The sequence below is a fragment of the Panthera uncia genome, assembly GCF_023721935.1.
Source record: "Panthera uncia isolate 11264 chromosome A3 unlocalized genomic scaffold, Puncia_PCG_1.0 HiC_scaffold_12, whole genome shotgun sequence".
Taxonomy (NCBI): domain Eukaryota; kingdom Metazoa; phylum Chordata; class Mammalia; order Carnivora; family Felidae; genus Panthera; species Panthera uncia.
This window is the reverse complement of record NW_026057579.1, coordinates 13302181-13326073: the sequence shown is the minus strand read 5'-3', so window position 1 is coordinate 13326073 and position 23893 is coordinate 13302181. Positions and strand designations below refer to the sequence as shown.

Genomic DNA, 23893 nt, shown 5'->3' with positions numbered 1-23893 from the left:
GAGCGTGCGCAAGAAACTCGGTCCCGCCCTCCGCCCCACCCCTGCCGGCTAAAGGGGTGCTGGGCGGCACCGTATTACACATGCGTATTAGTGAATAGCGAAGCCGGTGGCCCGAAGAAGGGCAGGAGGACTGGCTGCGTGGCAGCTGGGCGTGGGGACCTACCTCGAGGGGGAGCGCCCTGACTTCTCTTTATTGGGTGTACGCATGTGCGAATATTGGAGCGAGATGGGCGCAGGAGGAGCTTGGGGGGTGGCGGCTCAGGACTTGGTGGGTGTTGGCTATGAAGCGGAGTCTTGGGAGACCGGGGAGTCATCCGGGTGGATGCCCGCAGCGTGCTGGCGTGTTCTCGCCTGAGCTGTGGGGCGTGGGGAAAGGGAAAACTCTAATTCCTTAGGACAGGCGTAGACGGGCCAGTGCCGAGAACGCCAGATAGCGTGCCATTTGATTTCGCTGTGGCTGCGGTAGCTTTATTCCAGGCTTAGAGAGGCGTCAACTTTCCCTTGACAAGGAGGAATTCAGAAAGTTGTTTCATTCCCCCTGTTGCGTTCTCTACCTGATTTCTTAAGCCCTTTCCAGACCTTTTAGTCCCAGGCGCCTTATTTTAAGGAGGCGGCGGGGGTGCGGGGGAAGGGCTTCACTCCGTATCAAATAGAATAGTATATATTTAAATCCACGCAATTTAAACAGCGAATAAACTTTTTTGTTGTAATATCATTGTTTTTGACATTTGGCTCCGTGTGACATTCAGTTCACTATGGGTTATGATTCTTCGGCAGTTATTGATTGGGCATGTACGTAGAAGTTACTGATAAATGAGAAAATTGTTCTCAAAGTGACGGCATACTTAGAAAATTACACTTAAACATGTATTGGTATAATGTTGAATTGTATAGGTCTTTAAAGAGTTTCCACACTGCCAGCAAATTTTATTTTGTAGTTCTCAACATTTTTGTGTCTAATGGATACATGCCCCTATCTTTACCCAGTTGCCCCTCTTCCCCTTATTTTGCATCATCTGGAGTGGGGGAAGGAATGAACATTTATTATGTGCCTTTGGTATGTTTGACATGGTATTACTCCCTTGATCCATATTATTGTATGCAATCATTATAAGGTTGTGTAAGTATTACACCCGTTTTACCGATGACACTAAGACTCAGTAGCTTAATGATCCTTAAAAATAGTAAGGCCAGTAAGGATTTTGATACTGAGTCATATCTGAATTCTTATTTCTTCTTATTTGACTAAATAAGGACATATATAGGATATGAAAAAATAGGAACATCTAGCTAGTAGAATTTGTTTAAGCATCTATGTATTGTACATAGTTACCTAATTATAATGAAAATGGAATACTAATTTGTTCTTGTAGGGTTGTTCAAGGTGCTAACTAAAGTAATGTTTAATGCAAAATCAATTGGGGAAAAGAAAGGGTTTCATTCTTTTTTTTTTTTTTTCCTTAGGTAGTCTTCATGCCAAGCGTGGAGCCCAAGGCAGGGCTTGAATTCAGGACCCTGAGATTAAGAGTCGGAAGCTTGACCGGCTGAGCCACCCAGGCACCAAAGGGTTTCATTTTTGACTCACTGCTTGATGTAAGTTGTAGCACATAATATTAGTGAGTGAGCAAATGATGACTCCCCTGAATTTCTTCTTTTCTCTAATGCAAATCATTAATTTAAATGGAGAGTAGCCAACATAGTTTATAAAAATAATTTTATAATGAACTTTGCTGCAATAAAAACAATGCTTGAAAAAGTAAATATTGTCAGGGTGCCTGGGTAGCTCAGTTGGTTAAGTGAACAACGCTTGACTTTAGCTCAGTTCATGATCTCATGGTTGTAAAATGGAGTCCCAAGACAGGCTCCATGATAGGCACGGAGCCTGCTTAAGATTCGCTCTCTTCCTCTCTGACCCTCCCCGTCTCGCACTTAGGCTTTCTCCCAAAACAAAAAAGTAAATGTTGTCATAGTTTCTATAAGATTTACTAGGAATCTTGTGCATTTTATTTTGAAATTGTTTGTATTTTAAACTGGGTATCTAAAGACCTTATTCAAGCTGAATTTAATAGAATGAAAAGAACACTGATCTAGGAGTTAAGGAGCCCTGGTTTTGGCCTCAGATCAGTACAATAATGAATTTTCTAATACTTAGAGGTATCTGAAGTCCATCAAGTATCTTTGAAAAATGAGTTTTCTCAAACTTTGAGAAATGAGTTTTCTGTGTAGAAGGTACTTAGCTAGAGACTGGATAATGACTTGTTGTGGGTGCTCTTGTGAGGAGGCATGGGGGCTATTTACCAATGCTGGTAACCTTTGATTAGACTTGTACCCAGAAAGAGTGTAAAATACTAATTAAAAATGCTCCTAGTGTCTATCCCTGAAGAGGCCTAGTTACTGTCAGTTTTCGTTTCCTGTTGCTGCTGTAACAGGTTACCACAAATTTAGTGGCTTTAAATAAGACAGATCAATTAGTTATCTTTCAGTTCTGGAGGTTGAATGTCCAAAAGGGATATTGCAGGCCTAAAATCAGGAAAGCTGCATTCCTTCTGGAGTGTCTAGGGGAAAATCTGTTTTCTTCCCCTTTTCAGCCCCTAGGAGCTGCCCTCATACCTTGGCTTATGACCCTTTTTCTTTTTAGGTAATCACATCACCCCAGTCTCTGCTTCCTTGATGTCATGGCAACTTCTCTGACTCTTAGTCTCCTCCCCTTCTTGCACTTATCAGGACCCAGATAATCCAAAATAATCTCCCAATTTCAAAATTATTAATTTAACCACATCTACAGAGTCCCTTTTTGCATGTAAAGTGACATATGAATACATTCTGAGAATTAGAACACAGATAACTTTGGCGGGTTCATTGTGTGTACCACATTGTCTTTCCTGGAGAGTAAAAATCTTGAAGGATCTTAAAGACCAGACTTTCTAAATCTTGAAAAGAGTAAATAGAAATCATATGTAATACTTGTGACAAAAAAATACAGAGGGGAAAATTGAAATGAAAACTGATTTCAGTTTTTCAGAGGAACATCTTTTTATGTCATAATCTTAAAGATTATTATAAGGGAGGTTTTGAATTATGTAGTAGTTAAAAATTTATGCAGCTGAGATTCTTAAGAAAGTTACTTATAGAACCTATACAAGGGTAATTTGGATAATGGCAATGAAGTAGGTACAAATTTGAACACAAGTTTTGTCATTTGTCAAAGAACGGTTTCTAAGAGTTGACTAAACAGGCACTTAAAATAAGTAATTTTTCTTTCTCAAATAGAAGAGTTTGAGAAATAACAGCATATTCCAGTTTTAATGAATTTGCCTTTAGAATAACCTTGCAACAAGGAGAAAATAAGAAAGACCATAGATTTGTTCATGTTGCTTACGAAGTGAGTTGTACATGCTACTAAATACAATCCTTGTCAGCTTGCACAGTAAAACAGTGCTTTCACAGTAAAAAATTAGCATCTAGGATTAACCTTGTAGGGTCTCAAATACTTTTACTTTTTTATTTTTTATATTTTATTTATTTTTTTAAAGTAGGCTCCACATTCAACATGGGGCTCAAACTCATGACCCCAAGATCAAGAGTCACATACTCCACCAACTGAGCCAGCCAGGCATCTCTCAAATACTCTAATAAAGAATGCTTGTTTTCAAATCATGCCTCTGGCTATGTTAGTATATTTTCAGTTTGTGAATAGTACATGTTAGTATACATTTCTGGCCATGTTAGTATATAGTCAGGCAATTTTTCGAGAATGTTACAAAGTTTGAGAAAAATACGTTGTCTGTGTTTAAATTGAGGAAGAGATATAGATATGGAGGATATAGATAAAGATATAACCAGATCTTTCTGAACGAAAGCTCCAAATTTGATTTCTGTTGTCTCTCCAATGATACTTCAGCCTACTTGCCCTGTCCTGCCAGCCTGTAAATCAGGCACATGGTGAACCAGACAGATACTGGTCTCATCTGAGTGCAGTAAATAGTTTTTTTGGACTATAGCCCAGAGGTAATAAACTAGTATCCATATCATCCTGAGTTATGTTTTTTTTTTTTTTTTGCCCAATATTTTTGAGTCATATAATAGTTTGGAGATATTATCTAACAATCTGGATCGCTCTTTTCTTGAAAACATAAATCAGGTGGGTGACTGGGTGGTTCAGTTGGTTAAGCATCTGACTTTGGCTCAGGTCATGGTCTCATGGTTCGTGAGTTCAAGTCCTGCATTGGTGAGCTCAAGCCCCACTTCAGGTGAGCTCAAGCCTGGCTTTGGGTGAGCACGAGCCTTGTTTTGGGTGGGCACAAACTCCACTTCAGGTGAGCCCCACTTCTCTCTCTCTGTCTCTCTCTCCCCCTCTCCCTCTCCCTTCCTCTCCATCTCTGCCCCTCACTCACTTGTGCCCTCTCTCCAAGAAAAAAAAAAAAAGAAAAAGAAAAAAAGAAAAAGAAAGAAAGAAAACATATATCAGGTAACTTGGCAGCACTGGCCTCATATTGCCCATCGAAGCAATGATTGGCTTGGTTGAGAAGGTTGCCCCTTGTAGATGGGACGTGAATCTACCAGTTCTCTATGGTTTTTGGATCCTATCTCTCAGGCAATGTATAATATACACGTACACCCAGAAATTTACTTGCCCTCCTGTGAGTTTGTAATTTCCAATTATTTTATTCTTTTACTTCTTAATGCTATTGATCACTTCTCCTATCCTACCTCTCATAGGCCTCTGCTCCTTCCTCCTCTGCCTATTCTAGTATACGGGAGGGAAAATGTTTCCTCTACCCTCTTAATGAATGGGGCCTGTAAATTAAACTGATAAACACAGATTAGCAGGAAAAAAGACTTACACATTTTTATTGATGTTACTTTTTAAATTTTTTTTTTTATGTTCATGGTGCTTCACAGAAAAGAAGTGAAAACCCCAAAAAGGTAGTTAGATTTGAGAGTTTATGTACCATTTTAACAATGGGTGATAAATGGTGGAGAAGCAACTAAACACAGAGAAGGGATTTGAGCTTCTAGGGGTGTTAAACTGTGGGAAGATAAGTATATGGGGAAACTACTGGAAGATAAGGGTTGTTTCAGTAAGGTTTTTTTGTGCAGTCTCACCTTGGTGCCAACTTTCTTCACGGCCATAAAACTCTTGGGGTGGTGTTTACGGCAGGCCTAGTTCCTCGGAAGTTTGTTTTTAGTCAGCTAATGGAAGTTTAGAGAAGACTTCTTTCTGCATCTGTTGTGTCCCAAATTCCTTCAGCTCAAAATAATCTGAATGCCAAAGTGGCATATTTTGGAGTGGCGTATTTTGATTCTTGTCGGTAGTCACGTGGAACTTCTACTATTCACTTAATACCCCTTGCACTTCTGTTCCTCTGTACTCTGTACAGGTGGTGTCCTTTGCCTGGAATCCCCTTCCCCTCATTCTCTGACTGGCAGCTCAGTCTTTAAGACTCAGTTTGGGGGAAGCCTTCCCTGCTTTAGGGACGCATTCTCTACTTTCCAAAGATTCCGTAATGCTCTGTCCCAGGTAACATTCCTGCTCTAGATCAGTGCCCAGAGGTCCCCTCTGCTCTCTCTGCTACGTTGCTCACGTTCTACCAGATCCTCAAGGCTTAGCTCAGCTTCACTAAACCACAAAGAAGGTGTTCCCTCACTGCACCAATTAAAATGAATTTTTCTCTGTGAATTTCTAAGGTGATGGTGCCTCACTTGATTGACTAGCATAACTATTGACTATCATAACTAACTTAAATGCGTATTCCTGGGCCTTGCCTATGATACATTTTAGGTCAACATTGCAGGGGTGGATTTAGAAATCTATTTTTCTTAAAAACCGCTTCAAATAGTTTCATAATTAGTCCTTCGTAATTTAACATATACTAATGTTATATTTTTATGTTGCTTGTTTAACGTGTTCTGATCTTTTCTACCCAGTTGCTATAAAACCATCCATGTCCTACATACTGCTTAGTACGTTGATGCATACACAATAGGCATAAAGAAATGTTGATTAGTTGATTGACAAGAAAATTTTTCCTTTCTCATGACCAGATTTTGCTTTCTTTTGAGAGAATAAAGTGATTCTTTGCAGGAATAAATAAGTATACAACGATGAATTATGCTCTGAGCTCTTGTATCATCCTGGAACTCAGTCAATGCCTATTTAAAACTAGGCTATTCTGGTAGGATGATATGTTCTCTGCTGATTTAGATTGTTATTAGCAACTTTGTCTCTTATCCTAGTGTAGTGATTCTCTATGGTATGGAGGATTAGAGTCTTCAAGGAGATTTTTCAAGCCTCCCTTCTGGCATGAGTCCCCAGGAGAATCACAGCATTGTGATGAGAGATACTGATTGGGGGTGTGCTGTGAAGAAAATAGGGCTAACACAGAATAAGGGCTGTAAATCACTGTCCTAAGGAGAGCTTGTCAATATGACCATTATGATTAGATTAACAAACAGGCTGATTTTGAATGTCCTCAGCAATCTTAGTTTCCAATACTTAGCAACAGTTATCTACTTATTTCCTTTTTTAAAGTTTTAACTTAAATTTCAGTTAGTTAACAGTGTCATATTAGTTTCAGGTGTATAGTATATCGATTCAACACTTTCATGCATCACCTGGCACTCATCAACACAAGTGCACTCCTTAATCCCCATAACCTATTTCACCCATTTTCCCACCTACCTCCTCCCAGATAACCATCAGTTTGTTCTCTATAGTTAAGAGTTAATTCATTATTATCACAAAGGGATCATGGTTTACAAACACAGTAGAGATAAGAATAAAGTATATTTTAAGCAGAAATTATTGTATTTAAATTTTTGTGTTGGATTACTTTATGTTTTGGAAAATCTGGATAAAGTCACATAAATTTGACAACTGTAGAGAATCTTGGCACGTTATTCTAGACCAGTCCTTTTCAACCACTTCCAAGAGAGAAATAAGCCCTAATGCCCTAAGGCATCCAGCATATATAATTTGCTTTTCTCCTATGCATCTAGAATACCTTCTATGTACCATATTTGGCAGAAATAAGAAAAGACTCACTAAATCATTTTCTCTAGGGCTCAGATCTCTTCTGTGATTGAGAAAGGCTAAATTATCTAGAGCCCAATGATTTTCAAACTTCTATGTGTATCAGAATTACCTGATATACACCCTACCCAAAAAGGTTCTGACTCAGTGGGTCTGGGAGGGGGCCCCTACATTTGTATTTCTTTCCTTTTATTATTATTAATTATTTTAATGTTTATTTATTTCTAAGACAGAGAGAGACAGAGTGCAAGTGGGGAAGGGCAGAGTGAGAGGGAGACACAGAATCCGACTCAGACTGCAGGCTCTGAGCTGTCAGCACAGTGTCTGATGCGGGGCTCGAACCTGCAAACTGTGAGATCATGACCTGAGCCAAAGTTGGCCGCTTAACTGACTGAGCCACCCAAGTACCCACCCCTCACATTTGTATTTCTAATAAGTTCCCAGATAATAGTTGACACTGCTGTGTAGAGACCACAGTGTGAGAACCACTGATTTAGACCAACTCTTAATCTTATTTACAAAGACTCTTGTCAATCAGTAAGAAAATAAATTTATATCATGACCCAGTATACACAGGTGTGTGCACACAGCTGAAACAGTTTCATGATAAAGACATACTTCTTGCTAGGTGCTGTGCACAGGTTTGCTTGTTTTAAAAACTCTTAACAAATGCTGATTAGAGCCACTAAATTGATTTTTTCATGTTACTAACAGGTTGTGAGCAGCAGTCTAAAACACAATAGATGAGGACATCTCAGTTTTTTTCAGCTTTAGTATTTCCACCCCATGGCTTAACTATTCTTATTTTATAGATAAGTACAAGAGGTTCCAAGTACAAGAGCCTAGGCGATGGCCACCCACTAAGGATTCAGACACATCTGAAGAGGCTAATGGGAAGATGTTTGGGGCCCAATGAACAAACACCTGAGACTGAAAGCTTGCCTTCAGCATCCTTCAGCAGTGAAAAGCCGACATGCAGGTGCTCAATTAGATTGGGTAAAAAAACTTACCCTAAGAGAGCATGATGGTACAAACTTAATCAGAGACACTGACTAGGGCTTGTCCAGGAGGAATGGTTCTCAGCATAGTATAAGGCAATGATAGTTAAGTGAACTTGAACTTCTGATTTGGCTGAAAGGAAAACCAAGCCTAATTACAAATGCAGGAAAAGAGAGATACAGGAGAAGTGTAAGAAATCTTTAAAAAACAACAAAACGTTTTAGGAGTATTACAGACACTTGGATAAAAGGAAGCCTTGTTTAATGGCCTGAAGACAAGATGAGAGAAAAGGTATTTGTTCTCTTCTTTACTCACTTTACTATTGTGACCCTGGAAATGGGAAAACTGTGGATGACAATGTCAGTAGTAAGGGAACAACATCTGCACCAGAAGTTATGTCAGGAACTCTGACATTCATAGGAATGGATTGCTACCTAGATTTTACTGAGGACTGTCTGAAGACTGAGGATTTTTTAAGGGAGATTTGCAGTCTGTGATTTTTCAGCAGGCTTATGTGTCCTACACAAAATACCTAGGAAAAGAGTTCCTGGTTTGTGTGAACTGATCTGTCCCAGGCCCTGAGTGATGATGAACTGACACCTGAGCCCACAGTACCTGATTCTCAACTTTGTGCATATGGAGTCTGGTGGCCCAGTGTGTCCCCCATAAGTCCCTGCCTGTGACCGTGACTGTCCCTCCACCACTGCCAACAGCAGAAGGATCTTTTGGAGCCTGGACACACACATGGTGGGGCCACCTGCACATGCGCAGTGCAGCCTGCAAGCACCTGCCCAAGCAGGTGGGCACCTCAGCAGAGCAACCCATCTTCTTGGAGCTATCGGTTCCCAGTACTGCACTCCTGATGTGCAGCTGGCACAGGGAAGGTCATTTGCATCAGACCCCTTCTGGCCATGACCAGGAAAGATACACAGGACCTCAGTGGGTCTCCCAAGTATCTATCATCAGCGGACTTCCCATAGATGGCACGGCTAAGGACTTCTGGTGAGATCCTGCCTTATGGGTAAGTAAATCTGTTTGGAAGCGGGGTGGAGTTTGGTGTGGAGGTATGTCCCCCAGACGTTTCTGCTGGTGGCTGGGTGTACTCCTGCACGTCCCAGATCCACAATGGATCCCAGGGTGCCTGGGTGCTCATGTGGCCTGCAAAATGCAGTTCACTCTACACACCTACTCTCAGGCATCAGACCCTCTGGGCCATCCTCCTGGGGCTGTGATTCCCCTCACTAAACCATTGATGAGAAGGTTTGAATGATGGTTACTGTCAGATTCCATATGGTGTTGCTGTTCTCTTAGTATAGGGGCCTGTATGCAATCCTTGTTTTTAAATTCAGGGTGTTTCCCATATGTAAAAATACTTCTTTGTGAGGTACAATGTATTGTAAGATACTCTATCAATATAATAATAGATTTGGGGGGGGGAAGCAAAACACATGACATACACATGGATTTCTTCACTTGAAAAAAATACCGTAAGATCACAAAGTTTGAGTTTAATCCTTTTATAAAGATTCTTATGGGCTACTTTTTGCCATTGACAAACTTATACAACAACATGATCCATTGAGATCAGTTGGATAGGATAATTGAGCAATATTGTCAATGAAGAATGACCCTCTGGGATGACTGTTGTGTGACTGAATGGAGGGTGATGCCTTTTACCTGCTACAGGACCCATGAAAAAAGACCAGATCTGTGGAACAAGAGCATGAGGTGACATTTGGACATGTGGAGACATTCTGAAACATTCCTTTGAGACATTCAGATGGGGCTGTTGAATAAGCAATTGGATAAGAGTCAAGTTGAGTGGAGAGGTCTGGATTGGAGATGTAGTTCTGTGAGCTACCTCTGAAAGAATGGACTTGAAGGTGAAGTGTGGATGCAATTACCTAAACAGAGAATATAGTGAGAGAGGAAAAGGATACCTTGAGAAATGGCAATATATATATTATTTAAGTTTATTCATTTATTTTGAGAGAGAGAGTCAGGGAGGGGCAGAGAGTGAGATGAATAGACAGGCTCCACCCTCAGCAAGGAGCCCAACATTGGGGCTTGATCTCCTGAACCCTGGGATCATGACCTGAGCCAAACTCAAGGGTTGGATGCTTAATCAGGTGAGCCACCTAGGTGCCCCAAGAAGTGCCGGTATTTATTGGCACATAAAAAGAGGTGAAGCTTCAAATGAGGACAAGAGCAGAGAGGAAGACAATCAAAGGAGTGTTGTACAATGGATGTTAGGACTAGATTCAGGATGAAGGGTGGGGACAACTATGCTAAATGTTGCAGGCAGGTCTAATAGGATAAAGATTAGAAAATGCGCAATGAATTTAACAGGAAGAGCTAGTTCAGTGTAGTAATGGGGGCTAAAGTAAGATTGAAATATGTTACTGAGTGAATGAGAGGTGAAGAAGTGAGGGTGGTGAGCCTAGAGGAAAACTGAGAAGTTTGATGTTTCAGGGGTAAAGCCAAAAGGAAGAGAAGTTGCTAGAAAGATATGTGGACTTAAGAAAGATTTGTTTGTTGTTGTTTACATTTTGAGCAGGTTTGAAAGCCAATGAAAATGATCTAGCTGAAAGTGAGTGATTTTATATAAGCAAAAGAAGACCAAATTGGTAATATTTTTTGGAAGTTTGGGAGGGGAGAGGATGCAAAGTACTGACAAAGACTCTTTCCTTTGACCAGACTTCAGTCAGGCTCCTCTGAGTCCTCTCTTTGACGAGGCCCTGACCTTGGGCTCTGTCCTTATCCAGAGGCCCTGCCCTTTAGACCAGTTTTAGCAAGAATCCTACTGAGTCAGTTTAGCACGTCCCCTACCCTTGATATCTTTTCAGTTCTTTATTCCCCACTCCCAATATCACTGTGGCCTGCCTTCAGAAATCCTTTCAGTTTACCCAGAATCTCCCTACCCCTGCTGTTTCCTCCTAGTAATATTCTGTCCACTGACCTCCATTCTGCTCTTAGGCTATAAACCTCCACCTGTTATTAATGTGTTTGGAGTTGAGCTCAATCTCTCCCCTTCAGGCAAAGAGCTCATTGTAGCTTTTCTCTCAAATAAAGTCTAAAGTGTCACGAATAAGTATTTCTCTAACCTTACTAGGGTATGAATGAGCCTGAGAGCTGGAAGCATGGTGATCCATGTCATGCAGTGGTAACACAGCTGATGAAACGATTCCTTGCAATAACTTGGCAGGCATATAGCTAATAACATTTAGTTCTAGCAAACAGCATGGGAAAACAATATTAGAAGCTTATGTAGGTTTCTACAGGCTGCATTTGTGAGGTATTATTCAGAAGAGATGAACTCAGAAAAGAATTTCTATGTTTGCAATCAGGAATGAAAAAGGGTAGAAAAACTCTTCAAATTCAGGGATTTCCTCTTGGAAGACACAATTGCTTTTCAACAACCCCAACTAGAAAAAGCTGGTACTAAGAAGGCTTCTGGGGAATAAAAGCCAATTAAAACTCAATCTTGTGTAAAGGGTCAAGCTCTCTGGATGTTAAAACAATGGAAGGAAGGAAGATGTTTCAGAGTAAGCATCCACCTAAATGTGTTCTGCCCAGTAAATCCATTCAATGCCTCAAGGAAGAGAGATTAAATGTGAGGGCTCCCAGAGAAACCTTATAAACAAGGTGTGCACAGTTTATTTATGTGAGGGAGTCTTTAGGTTAAGAAAGCAAAGGAATATAATGATTCTGAGAACTCTGTCTTAAAAAAAAAAAGAATAAGAATAAAATTAGGGACATAGAACTGAGAAGAATCAGAATATGAAAGACCTGTTTAGGAAAGTTAATCTGGCAAAGGAATCTGGTCAGAGAAGCCTGTGACTGACTCACACTTCATGATCTTGGATCCTGAATTTTCTATAGGCGGGAAGCTGACTGAAAAAGCTTCTCAGAATACGAGGGGCTCTTCCACAGTCTTACTATCAGGTGATGCTAAGAAGGGTGATGACTAGGAAGAACCTCTCAGAGGGTTGAGCCAGGGCATGGAGGCAGTTTCAGAGGCTTCTTCTGGACCTTTCCCACCACACTGACTCTTATTCCGCAGTTCAGAGAGCTAGTGTTTCAGTTGCCAAATATACTGTCCCTACTGTATGCTCCAGAGGCTAGGAAATGTCTGGAGAGTGGGTCTGTTTGATTACCTGGGGGATGGACTTGAGCTATGACTCCATTGCTCTCACCCTAAAGGGCAGTTGGCATGACAGCATTTCTGTTCCCTTCATACGGTGCCAGCTCAGACTCTGCTGGATAGCTGGTCTGGATTAGCTCTGTGTATAGTTATTCTGGAAAATGGCCAGATGTGAACCTATACATTGGAATACTGCACAGAAATGAGAATATACAAACCATAGTTACACACAACTATATCAATGAGTCTCTCAACAAAATTAAGTAACAAAAATAAGACACAAAAGACTACATAGCATGTAAGTCCATTTGTTTAAAGATAAAAAGCAGTTAAAACTAATCTATCATCTTTGAAGTCAAGCAGTAACTTTTATGTGGTAATTTTTTGGGGGTGACAGAAGGGAAAAAAAAACCCATGAGTTTCTGAGACCTTTTTGAAGATCTATCAGTCTGTACACTTATGACTTTCTGTATGCTATAAATATTCTTATGTAAGTCTTTGGTTGGATCTGTATGTGTATATTAATATCTTTTAGATATATACTTAGAAGTCATATTCCAAGGCCATAGACTAGTTGTCTGTTTAATTTTATTAACTACCACGTTTTCCAAAGGTTGTGGCATTTTACATTTCTACAAGGAATGAGAATTTCAGTTGCCCCACATCCTTGTTATAGCCAACCCTTGTTATTGTTTGTTGTTTCACTTTCACCATTGTGGTAGGTGTTCCTTGTTTATTTCATTGTGGTTTAATTTTTATTTCTTTCATAGCTAATGATATCAAGCACCTGTTTGTCATTGTGAATATTTAAAAATTTAGTTATTTATTTAAGTAATCTCTCCTCATGGGCCTCGAACTCAGGACTCTGAGATCAAGAGTTACATACATGCTCTACCAACTGAGCCATCCAGGCACCCTATCCAATGTTAATATTTAAAACAAGGTCTGGCACAATATAAGCCTTAAATGTGTGTTTAATTCATAAAGGAATTAGATATCAGAAGGTTCAACATTATGCTTCTTATTAAATATGTTCCTACCTTTAAACACTATGGAACATATGGCTTTTCTTCATTCTTACATGTAAAGTTCCTGAAATCAGTCTTAACTGCCCTCTTTCTATATATGATATGATGTACTAAGTTCTAGTAACAGATTCCCTGGCTCTGTCACTTGTTATTTGTATGATTTTAGGAAATCCTAAAGCCTCAGTCTTCTTATCCTGTACAATGGGTGTTATAATAGAAACTACATCGAGGTGCTGTTTTGAGCCTTAATGACATAATCTGGGCAATGTGTTTAGAACAGTGCCTAGCATATAAAAGCTATCAGTAAATGGGTTTTTTATTATTATTTTGCAGAAATGTAAAACAAAGCTTGCAGCTCTTTTCAGTAAACTGTCAAATAGTGCATTTGAATAAAGAAAAAAAATCCCATATTCGTTTTTACAGATATGAAACTAAAGCTCAAAGAGATATTGTTCTAAATTTATACAGGGTGCCATCACTAAGCCTTCCTAAAATAGAAATTTATGGTAAGGGTTATTTCTCTTGAATAGCGTGGAGAATTCATCTGGCCAGCTTTCTTGTTAGAGAAATTTGCAAATAAAAGAGTTCATTGATAGGATATCTCATTGGATTATATTTTATCTATAAAAATGCTATGGGAAGGGAAGCCAGAAAAAAATAATAGCAATGGAGAGGGAGAGTGTTGAATATGCATGATTGGCTTTCAAGATAGCAGCTTGTTTTATGGATGAGGGTACAGCCTCTTATTCTAACAGGCATGAAGTTCAGACTTGCTTTTTAGTCTTTCAGTATCCACAGAGTGAACCATCTGAGATGATGAAGCTGCTGATACACTAAGTTTGGACTTTTGAGCTATGAGGCTCCTTGTTTGAAGGGCCAAGAGAAAGATGAGCCTTTGATGTACAAATACCTTTTCCATTTTCTACAATCAATGCTAGTCTGTATTCCAAATGTCAGAATACCGATAGTTGATGTACTGAGCACTTAAAATGTTCCAGGTGCTATTGTGAGAGCCTCACAAATATTACCTCACTCTTGCCTGAAACAACTGTAAGATATTGATACAATTATTATCACTTTTACTAATGAGAATGTTGAGCCATAGGAGGGGTAAGTAACTTTTCACAGAGCCAGTAAATGAGAGTGCCAGGGTAAGAACCACGGCCAGATGACTCCAGAAGCACGCTAGTATTCTGCTTCCCATTGGCAGAATGGTCCTAGAGGAGGAGGTTTGGAGAAAGAAGGAGGTGTGGGTAGAGTGAAAGGAACAGAAAAAGATGGGAGTGTTGAGATGCAGCAATTAGACCCCCCAATTCTTGTCGTTGAGGGCAGACAGCTCCCTGGAAGGCTTCGTTTTCTCCGCTGGTTGTGCAGAGATGCCACAAAACTGGGCTCCAGGTTCCTGGAAACCACTTAACTAAGCAACTGAGGTGTATGCTTTCTCCTTGGAAGTATCATTCTTTGGTAAGTTCATTCACACCAGTGAAAACCCAGGCAACACCACACCTCCCGTCTTTGCTTGCCATGTACCCAGATGCCTCTCTCCACCTTGGCCAGACCTTGCCTAGTTAAAGCCACCTCTTCTGTTGTTTGCATTATAACCTATCTTTTAAAAAATGCTTTGCATTAAAATCCATCTTAGTTAAAACTGCCTAATTGCTTCACTTCACCAAAGTAATAGAAAACCAAAGCATTGATTCATTAATGCATTTGACAAACGTTTACTGAGTACCCACTTTCTGGTATCATTTTTAATGAGCCTGTGCTACTCCATGCCCCCTTCCCTAGCTCTCTGCTAGAGGAGATCAACTATTATTCACAAATTACTGGGTAGCATTTGGTGATTGAGATTGGAAAAAAAAATCTGTGCAAATAAATGTCTTCATGATTTATTTATTCCATGATCATATTATCTATCTGATCTCAAACTATAGTATTGGGAAGTGACCAAAATTCTCAAATTTGGAGTTGTCTTGACTCTACTTCTGCGTTTCTTTTTTTTTTTTTATGTTTGTTTTTGAGAGAGACAGAGAGAGAGAGAGAGACCAGGAGAGAGACAGCATCCAAAACAGGCTCCAGGTTCCAAGCTGTCAGCACAGAGCCCAATGTGGGGTTCAAACTCATGAACTGTGAGATCATGACCTGAGCCGAAGTCTTAACCAATTGAGCCACCCAGGTGCCCCTACTTCTATGTTACAATTTTATGAAACTTTATTTTTTTTATTTCACTGTTATAAAAAAAAGATACCTTACAGATTTTTGAGTTTTGAAAAGTGATAAAGAAACCTTAGAAACATGTATTCTAAATGCCCTGTGGATAGATGTTTTAATAGAAGTTTAAAAATATTTTATCGTTATCCCAGAGCTATGGATCATTGCCTGCCCCTCCTCCCACCTTCCTTTCTACTGAAATTTTCTCCCCTCTTGCTAAACCAACAAGAAAATGACCTCGTGTCCTCCCACCTCAGTTGTGGTTGACTGCGTGAGAGAATATATGACTTAAGGATACTGTTCCCAGAGATCTATAGCCTCATGTGAAAAGATGAACATGTTCAAGCATTTTTCTCTGTTGTGAGTGTGGAACTGGAAAACTAGGGAGACTGAGCCATGTGGCCCCATGGGCAGCAGTGAAAAGGACATGTGGAGGGCTGCTGTGATGTAGCGTGGCCAGATGCCCTAAGTTAGGAGAGGTGAGGAAGCCATCCGGACACCTTGGAGGACATAGGTGTTTTCTCATCTTTTAGATGAAACTGTAGCTCAGAGAGCTTTAGTTTAGTTATCCAAATGTGAAGAGCTATTAAAGGGCCACTGTACTCCCAGCTTTCTCACACTCCTTCTCTTCATATAAAAGTTAAGGCAGGGGCACCTGGGTGGCTCAGTTGGTTAAGCGTCCGACTTCAGTTCAGGTCATGATCTCGCAGTTTGTGAGTTTGAGCCCCGTGTCAGGCTCTGTGCTGACAGCTCAGAGCCTGGAGCCTGCTTTGGATTCTGTGTCTCCTCCTGTCTCTGCCCCTCCCATGCTCATACTCTGTCTCTCTTTCTGTCTCTCAATAATAAATAAACATTAAAAAATTTTTTTAAGTTAAGACAAACCTCCCAAAATGACCTTGGGTAGTACCAATGAAATTAAATTCCAGAAGAGTCTCCATTTCTCATGATTTCTCATGACTGACGATTTCTCTTTCTCTCAGAATACTTAGAGGCCATATACACATATTTTTATGGGTTATCTAATTTGTATTTTTACAAATAGTACTTTTAAAATTCCCAACCTAGTAAGATGAAAGTTTAATGCTATATTCTCTTTACTTCACTATTAGTAAGACTATCCATTTCTCACCCCATTTTTACTGGTAACACTGGTAACACTGGTCTCTACAGCCTGCTTTTTGCCTACAATTCCAGTGAGTACAAATCTTTCTATTGAATGAAGGAGGCACAAAAAGAGGAAGAGAGGTCCTCTCTGCTCTGCAGCTTTTGGGGGAGAGAAGATTTCTGTGCTGTAGAAAGTAGTCAAATAATCTAATTTGATAAAGCATTGGAAACATTCATTAGACTCTCAATCTTATCTTTCTGTGCAATAAGGAGATTTCTTTGAATATTCATAGTGATTGCCAACTTGTTTCCTGCTAATATATATCTGCCCTTGGAAGCAAAATTGAAACAGAGGCACTTATACGATTCCAAGGACTTTAAGAATAGTACCATTGTCCTATGAAAATAACCTTCAAAAAGAAACCTGGAATACAGGGTTTTTTTTTTTGTTGTTGTTGTTTTGTTTTGTTTTTTTTACAACTGGTTATTTCTCTATTTATTTTTCCCTGGTAATACTGCTAAAATTGACATCTCTATAGTCCAAAAAAAGAAAAAAAAAATTATAAGATGCTTTTCTCAAATCAGTGGTCCTTTCTTCCTTGTGTGGATGGTGGGGTGGGGGGAGTATGTATGACTGCTGGTTTCCATCACTTAAAAATTATTAGCAGTTTTATTTAAATTAGCAGTTGTAAGATATACACTTACTAACTCAAATAACTCAAATGACCTTTCTGAAATTGATGTGACTCGCTTCACCAGCTTGAGGAAAATCATCCCTATATACTCTTCATCCTCACATGCTTTGTTTGGAAAGAATTCCACTGTGTTTTTTTCTGCCCTTCCCAACTGTCCAAGACTGTTTGGACCAAAGCTTCCGTCCTTCCATACACCAGGCAGAGAATGAGGTGGGGAGTCCCATCGGCCTGTTAGCTGCCTGTTGCTTCAGATGGTATTGCTGAGTCCTGCTGTTGGCTGTGTTGCACAGCCTGATGGACTCATGTCCATTCCTTTGGTGATGCCCTTCCTGGCATAGATCCTTGCAAAGGCTGATGTCCCACTCCAAGGTTATGTTGACATGTTTGGCTATGTTCCATTTTCCCTGACACTGTGCCACAGTGGATCCAGAGGGGCTCCACACTGAAGCCCATTCTATACTGGGGTCAGTTCTCACACTTTACCTTTTGGGTGAGCCTGGACTACTCGCCTAGAATACCTATTCCCTGTGATTCAACTTTGGAGTTCCTGACAAATTTTCTGCCAATGGACTACTGTCTAAGCTATCATGATCTAGCCAGGTCATGTGGGGCTTCAAGTATCTTCTCTCCCAGGGGTCTTGGGATCCTTAGAAAAGTGTTCATCCTCTTTTCCTGAGTGCTGCATACAAAGGGGTCTTTACCCACAGGATTCTGTCATATTGGACAGAATCTTCAACCTGTCTGCAAGCCTACATTTATTTGTATCACTAAAGCAGTTACCTTTCCAGATAGCTCATTTAACAAAACAGTCTGCTCCTGGATAAATTGTGCCGTAATTTTGGACCCAGAGGCAGCTGCCATAACTTAAAATTTTTCCTCATCTGAGACTGCAAACACCTATGCAAGGCCCTGTGCTGCCAATAATAGGGCAACAAAGGAAGGATTTGAAGGTATGCCAAAGAAGGTATGAGTTTCTGAATCTATGTGTATTCATGTTGAGGAGAAATCCCTGTGTGTACTCCAAAACAAATTGGACTATTGTCTGAAAAATGTAGAGGAGGAAAAAGCCTTTTTCTCTACACTCTCATGTTCAGTGTCTGGGAGCCTGCAGATTAAACTGACAAAACACACACTAGCAAGAGAAAAAAAAAACAGAGTTTATTCCTAAGTGCAATATGAGGGTGCCCAGTGATGAGTGACTCAAAGGGGTGGTTAGACTTTGGGGATTATATACCATCTTAAATGGTGAAGGGGAAGGGGAAAAAGGCAGTGGAAAAGGAAATGACTTCTTAGAAGGAGGATAAGCCAGGGAAAGGGCATTGGTAGAAGACAAATGGGTTTTTGGACAGATAAATGGGCTTCTAGGAGAGTAGACGGGGGATAGAAGAGCCTGAAGTCTTAAGTCTGTTGGAATGTAATGCCTACTTCTTGAGTTCTAGTCTCCAAGAAGATTAGAGTTGTCCCCATGGCAGGGATTTATTATTGACAATTGAAGTCTTTTGGGATACCCTGCTTTTAGGAAGATGAGGTATTTCAGGAACTCACATGCTTTCATCTCAAAATAATGTTTATGCTACAGTGACATATTTTGGGGTGTCATGTCCTGATCCCTTTCAAGAAGGACTAAATCATTTGAACATTATAAAGAATAACAAACTTTTAAAATATACAGAGGATAGTTTCCTGTTCTTTTTGAAGAAAAGTTTGATTCACTTTAAGAAAGTTTAATTTAAAAAATAACCCACGTATCTCCTAATCTCCCTAGAAGGCCAACCATAATTAACTTTAACACTAAATATATATTCAGTCCAATGGATCTTGGACAAAGGAGCTTTGTGACTTTGGAATCCCCTTTACTGAGAAACTGCAGCCAGTAGAAGGAATAAATTCTTATGTTAGTGGACCTTGCCTGGTGTCTCTTGTTGGTCAATTCCATGCTACCTCATGGCATCGTAAGGAAGAGGGTGCTAGTGTTCCACGTGGCACATTGGTATAGGGAATGAAAATGCAGTCAACACAATAGAAGCTTTGTTTCTTGCTTGTAATTTTCCTACTTTTTGATGGTTAGTATATAGTTACTAACACCTAACAAAATTCTTTCCTGCTTGACAAATTTTTTTTCTACTCGATGGCTTATTAGATTGGTTTGGTCTCTACTGAGGACTGGATGTACAGTATGTACATATATACATACATACATTTAACCTGAAAGATAAAATATAGGGAAAGTATTTTCAAGTTAATTGTGTGCCTGTGGGCCTGGAAAAGATGAAAGATGAGTTGACTAAACCCTAATGAAGTGGAAAATGTTTGTATTTTGTTTCAATAACTATGAGCCTGGGAGCCCATGGGGACCCGTGGTTTTTATTCTTTGCTACAGCACGTTCTCAACAATGGCTTTGGAATAGTCTCTTTGTTCTGTGGCCAATGAGGTTTTGCCACTGGTGGCAGATGACAATTTATTTTTGAATTGGACTGGACAGGGATACTTTTTTTTTTTCTTGGCTATGGTGATGATTTCGGGAAGACGGGCCTCAGTAGAATGTTAATTCTGGCAGGTTAGATTTTTCATGTAATCCTAATTGGAAGAATCAGGAAAAATGACTGTAAGTTGGACAATAAATACTTCCCACAGGGGAAAGATCTAACTGGAATTGTTGCTAATGATGTCAAGCCTCTTCTGTAGCTGATGACTGTTATAAATTCAGACTTCTCTCTTGTGCCTTATCCTGGTAGATACGCTTTGAAGACCCTTCTCCCTATGCTACTAGAAGGCCCCTAAACATTCTTGCATAGCTGCTATTTCATATTTATGTTTCCTTGATGACTCTCCTGAGCCAATAACAGCATCTGCTCCCACAGTTTGCTGGGCATTAAAGCAAGAGTCCTCTCGGTACTCTATGATCTATGACGGACGCTTCTTATCAACTGCATTTTAATCAGGTTCCCTCTTCCCTACCTTTAAGTAGAGGTGTTTCATGCATCATGACATTGACAGATAGATGCCCTCCTCAGCTTTGTTCATAAATTCACAAGAAAATTAGTTTACTGTTATGAAATAATGCACTACGTTTTCCTTGTTCAGATTTGTTTCTATCAAAAGAGGAAGATTTGTCATTTGCCTGAGAAGGACTGAACTGGTTCTGGTCTTTGTTAGAACACTGAATGACACTTTGGCAGTGCCTCCGTGTGTGTGCTTATTCAGTTTCAGATAAGAAGACACTTATCTGTTATGTAGCTTAGGCCACATAAAAAAGTTTTAGATAAAACAATTCTGTAGATCCAGGCTGTGCTTTGAAACAATCATTCATTTTATAGGGATTTTATTTCTGAGGTGACATTCATAACCTCGTATTAAATGACTTCTTATAAAGTTATTTCACAGCACTGAAGAAAGAAATCAGAGAAAGACATGATTTAAATATATGCATTTACCCAAATCTTTTGCTAATCCAAGGGCCATGGTATGGGTATTGCTGTGGAGTCTTATATATAATGAAGGAATCTTAAAATACTCAACTTAGAAATTATTTTGGGGTAGTGTTGTAGATTGAATATTTGTATCTCCCCTCCCCCCATTCATATGTTAAAATCTTAACCTCCAATGTGATGGTTTGAAGAGGTAGGGCTTTTGGGAAGTAATTAGGTCAGAAGGGTAGAGCCCTCATGAATGGCATTAGTGTCCTCTAAAAGGGATTTCAGAGTGGCTTCTTTCGCCCTCTAGCTGCTATGGGAGGGTATAACAAGACAGGAGCCCCAACCTGGAAGAGGTCTCTCTCCAGAACCCGACCATGCTGGCACCCTGATCTCAGACTTCTAGCCTTCAGAACTGAAAAATAAATTTCTGTTGGCTATAAGCTACCCAGTCTATGGTTCTTTGGTAAGCAGCCTGAACCGACTAGGGCAAGTGGTGTCTCTGGTTTCTGCAGAACAGTAGTTTAGAGAATGGTCAGTAGATTTAAAGAAAAAACATGGTAAAGAGAAAACATGGTCCAAGAGATTTATGAAGCAGGTTAAAAAAATGTAAAATTTTCTTTATTATAATATTTCACATCTCCTTTAAAATGTTAGTGTTGGTTAGATTATCTCCAAGAGATAATTATGTTATATTGTGCTTCCTAAGGTTATTTGACCACAAATTTAGTTTTTCTCCAATGTGTCATTCTGTGGGGCTCATGTTTAATCAAACACACATGGGAAAGTGCTAGTAGAGTGTGGCTCCTTAGTAATTTAGTGGAAGAAAATGGGATCCCGAAGAGAGAACTGACATTCCTAAGATTACCCAGATGGTGAAGTGCTGTCTCAAAGCTAGAACCAAGCTCCCCATGTCTTTGTTCTTTCCATGATTCCACACTGCCTCCACCTGGTTATGTTTTCCTATGTGACTACCACTAGTAGAGTAGGTCCTATATCCTCCTTTTTTCATGGCATGCTTTTTGCAATATACATTTAAAAAATAAACTATTTTTTTAGAGCAGTTTTAGGTTCATAGCAAAATTGAGCAGATGGTACAGAGATTTCCCTTAAGTCCCCTTGCCCGAAACATGCATAACCTCCCCCGTTATCAGTATCCACCACCCGCGTGGTACATCTGTTACAATGGATGAACCTATGTTAACGCATCATCATTACCCAAGGTGCAGTGTTCACATTGGGATTCACTCTTGGTGTTTGTTGTACATCCCATGAGTTTTGATAAATGTATAAGAACATGTATCCATCATTACAGTATCACACAGTGCAGTTTCCCTGCCCCAAAAGTCCTCTGTGCTCCTCTCATTCATCCTTTCTTCCCCCCCCAGCCTTGACAGTCACTGGTCTTTTACTGTCTCGATAGTTATGCCATTTCCCAGATTGTCACATAGTTGGAATCATATGGTATGTAGTTGTAGGGGAGGAAAAAATTAGTTTTTTCCCCTCTGCCCTCCTAGGTTCTCTAGCTGGGTCATATAAATGAGACTGACAAAAGGTAAATTAGCAAGAAAGAAACAAGAGAAAAGTATATGTATTAGTATACGTATCGTGCATTCACATGGGAATACTCAAGAGGTGAGTAATTCAAAGGGATGAATAGAACTTGGCTTATACAGCATCTTAACAAAAGAACAATACATTTTTAGAGAAGTGACCAGGCAAAGGAAGAAGACTTTGGGTTTTTAGTTCTAGGGTGGCAAATTGTGGGAGGGTAAATGTATGGGGAAATCAACGGAAGATAAAGGCTAGTTTCAGCAAGGTTTGTTGTATGGATTCCTCTGGTGCCATCTACAGTGTCTCTGGTGATTAACTTCTGTCCTTCCCCATAGGGAGGAGTGAGGGCATCTTTACAAATTTAAGTCCTATTTTAAGCACATAAGGAAAGGGCAGAGAGCTTTTCTTGAATCTGCTTCCACTTAATTGCTTTTCGCTCAAAATAATCCTCAGGCCAAAGTGGCATATTACGGGATGGCATATTCTGGTACCCTTCATAGTCTTTTCAGACTGGCTTCTTTCACTTAGTAATATGCTTTTAATACTCTTCCACGTCTTTTCATGGCTTGATAGCTCATCTCTTTTTGGCTCTGAATAATATTTCATTATCTGGATGTACCACAGTTTTTTAAATCTATTTTCACCTGCTGAAGGACATCTTGGTTGCTTCCAGTATTTGTGCAATTATTGGCACACATTTGTATGCAGGTTTTTGTGTGGAGGTAAGTTTTCAGCCCATTTGAGTAAATGCCAAGGAATACAATTGCTGGGTTATATGGGAAGAGTATGTTTAGTTTTGTGAGAAGCTGTCAACTGTCTTCCAAAGCGTCTGTACCACTTTGCATTTCCACCAGTAAAGAATGAGGGTCCTTCTTGTTCCACATCCTCGTTAGCATTTGGTGTTGTCAGTGTTCCGGATTTATCTAATAGGTGTGTAATCCCTATATAATTATTAAGGTTTATTTTTTCTAATATGGTTTTAACATTTAAATAAAATAGAAGGCTTTTAAGGAAAAAAATCAACCTATTGTAGTCACTTCTTCCCAATCCCCAGGCTTGTTTCCCAGAGGTAAACTTCTAACTCTTGCCTTTATCTTTTGGTATCTGCCTCCGTATTTTAAAATAACATTGTATTGTCTTAATTTGTTAATTCTATACATTATCTCTTCATTTTCTATTATGAGGAATGAGGATTTGACACTTTGCTACTATGCTTTTCCTCAGCCTAATTTTATTGCTCACTTTCCTGACTTGTGTTTATTTTTCATACACTGTTTTTTGTTTGTCCTGAAGCTAACAATTGCATGGCTTTTTCATTTGCTTTGTTTTATATGTACAAATATATTAAAATATTTATATGAATATATTTATATACATATGAATAAGATATATACACAAACATACATATGAATAAGCAGAAAGAGAAAAGGAGAGAGAAGGGAGAGAGAGAGAGAACTTGTCAGTATAATTTTGCACATACAACCTAATCAGAACCTCTTTTTCTTTGGAGACCTTCCTTGGGCCCACAGATTTCCAGTCTCTATCTCTAGGCTCCTTGCAGTCATGTTCTGGGAATATTCTTTGTGACCCTTTTAGATTCATTTCATGGATACTCTGTTTCTTGGCTTACTTATTACTTTGGTGAAGAACGTTCTCCAGCATGTCAAATATCTTAAATTTACTCTTGTGCTTGATTAATATTTTGGCTAAG

At 39.6% G+C, this 23893-nt stretch overlaps 1 long non-coding RNA gene across 1 annotated transcript; it reads left to right on the top strand.

Moving 5' to 3' along the window:
- The first annotated feature begins 1476 nt into the window (after positions 1-1476).
- On the top strand, positions 1477-8377 carry LOC125937541 (uncharacterized). The gene is made up of 2 exons (XR_007462426.1): positions 1477-1593; positions 7846-8377. It is a non-coding gene; the product is annotated as an uncharacterized LOC125937541 (long non-coding RNA).
- Positions 8378-23893: the final 15516 nt, after the last annotated feature.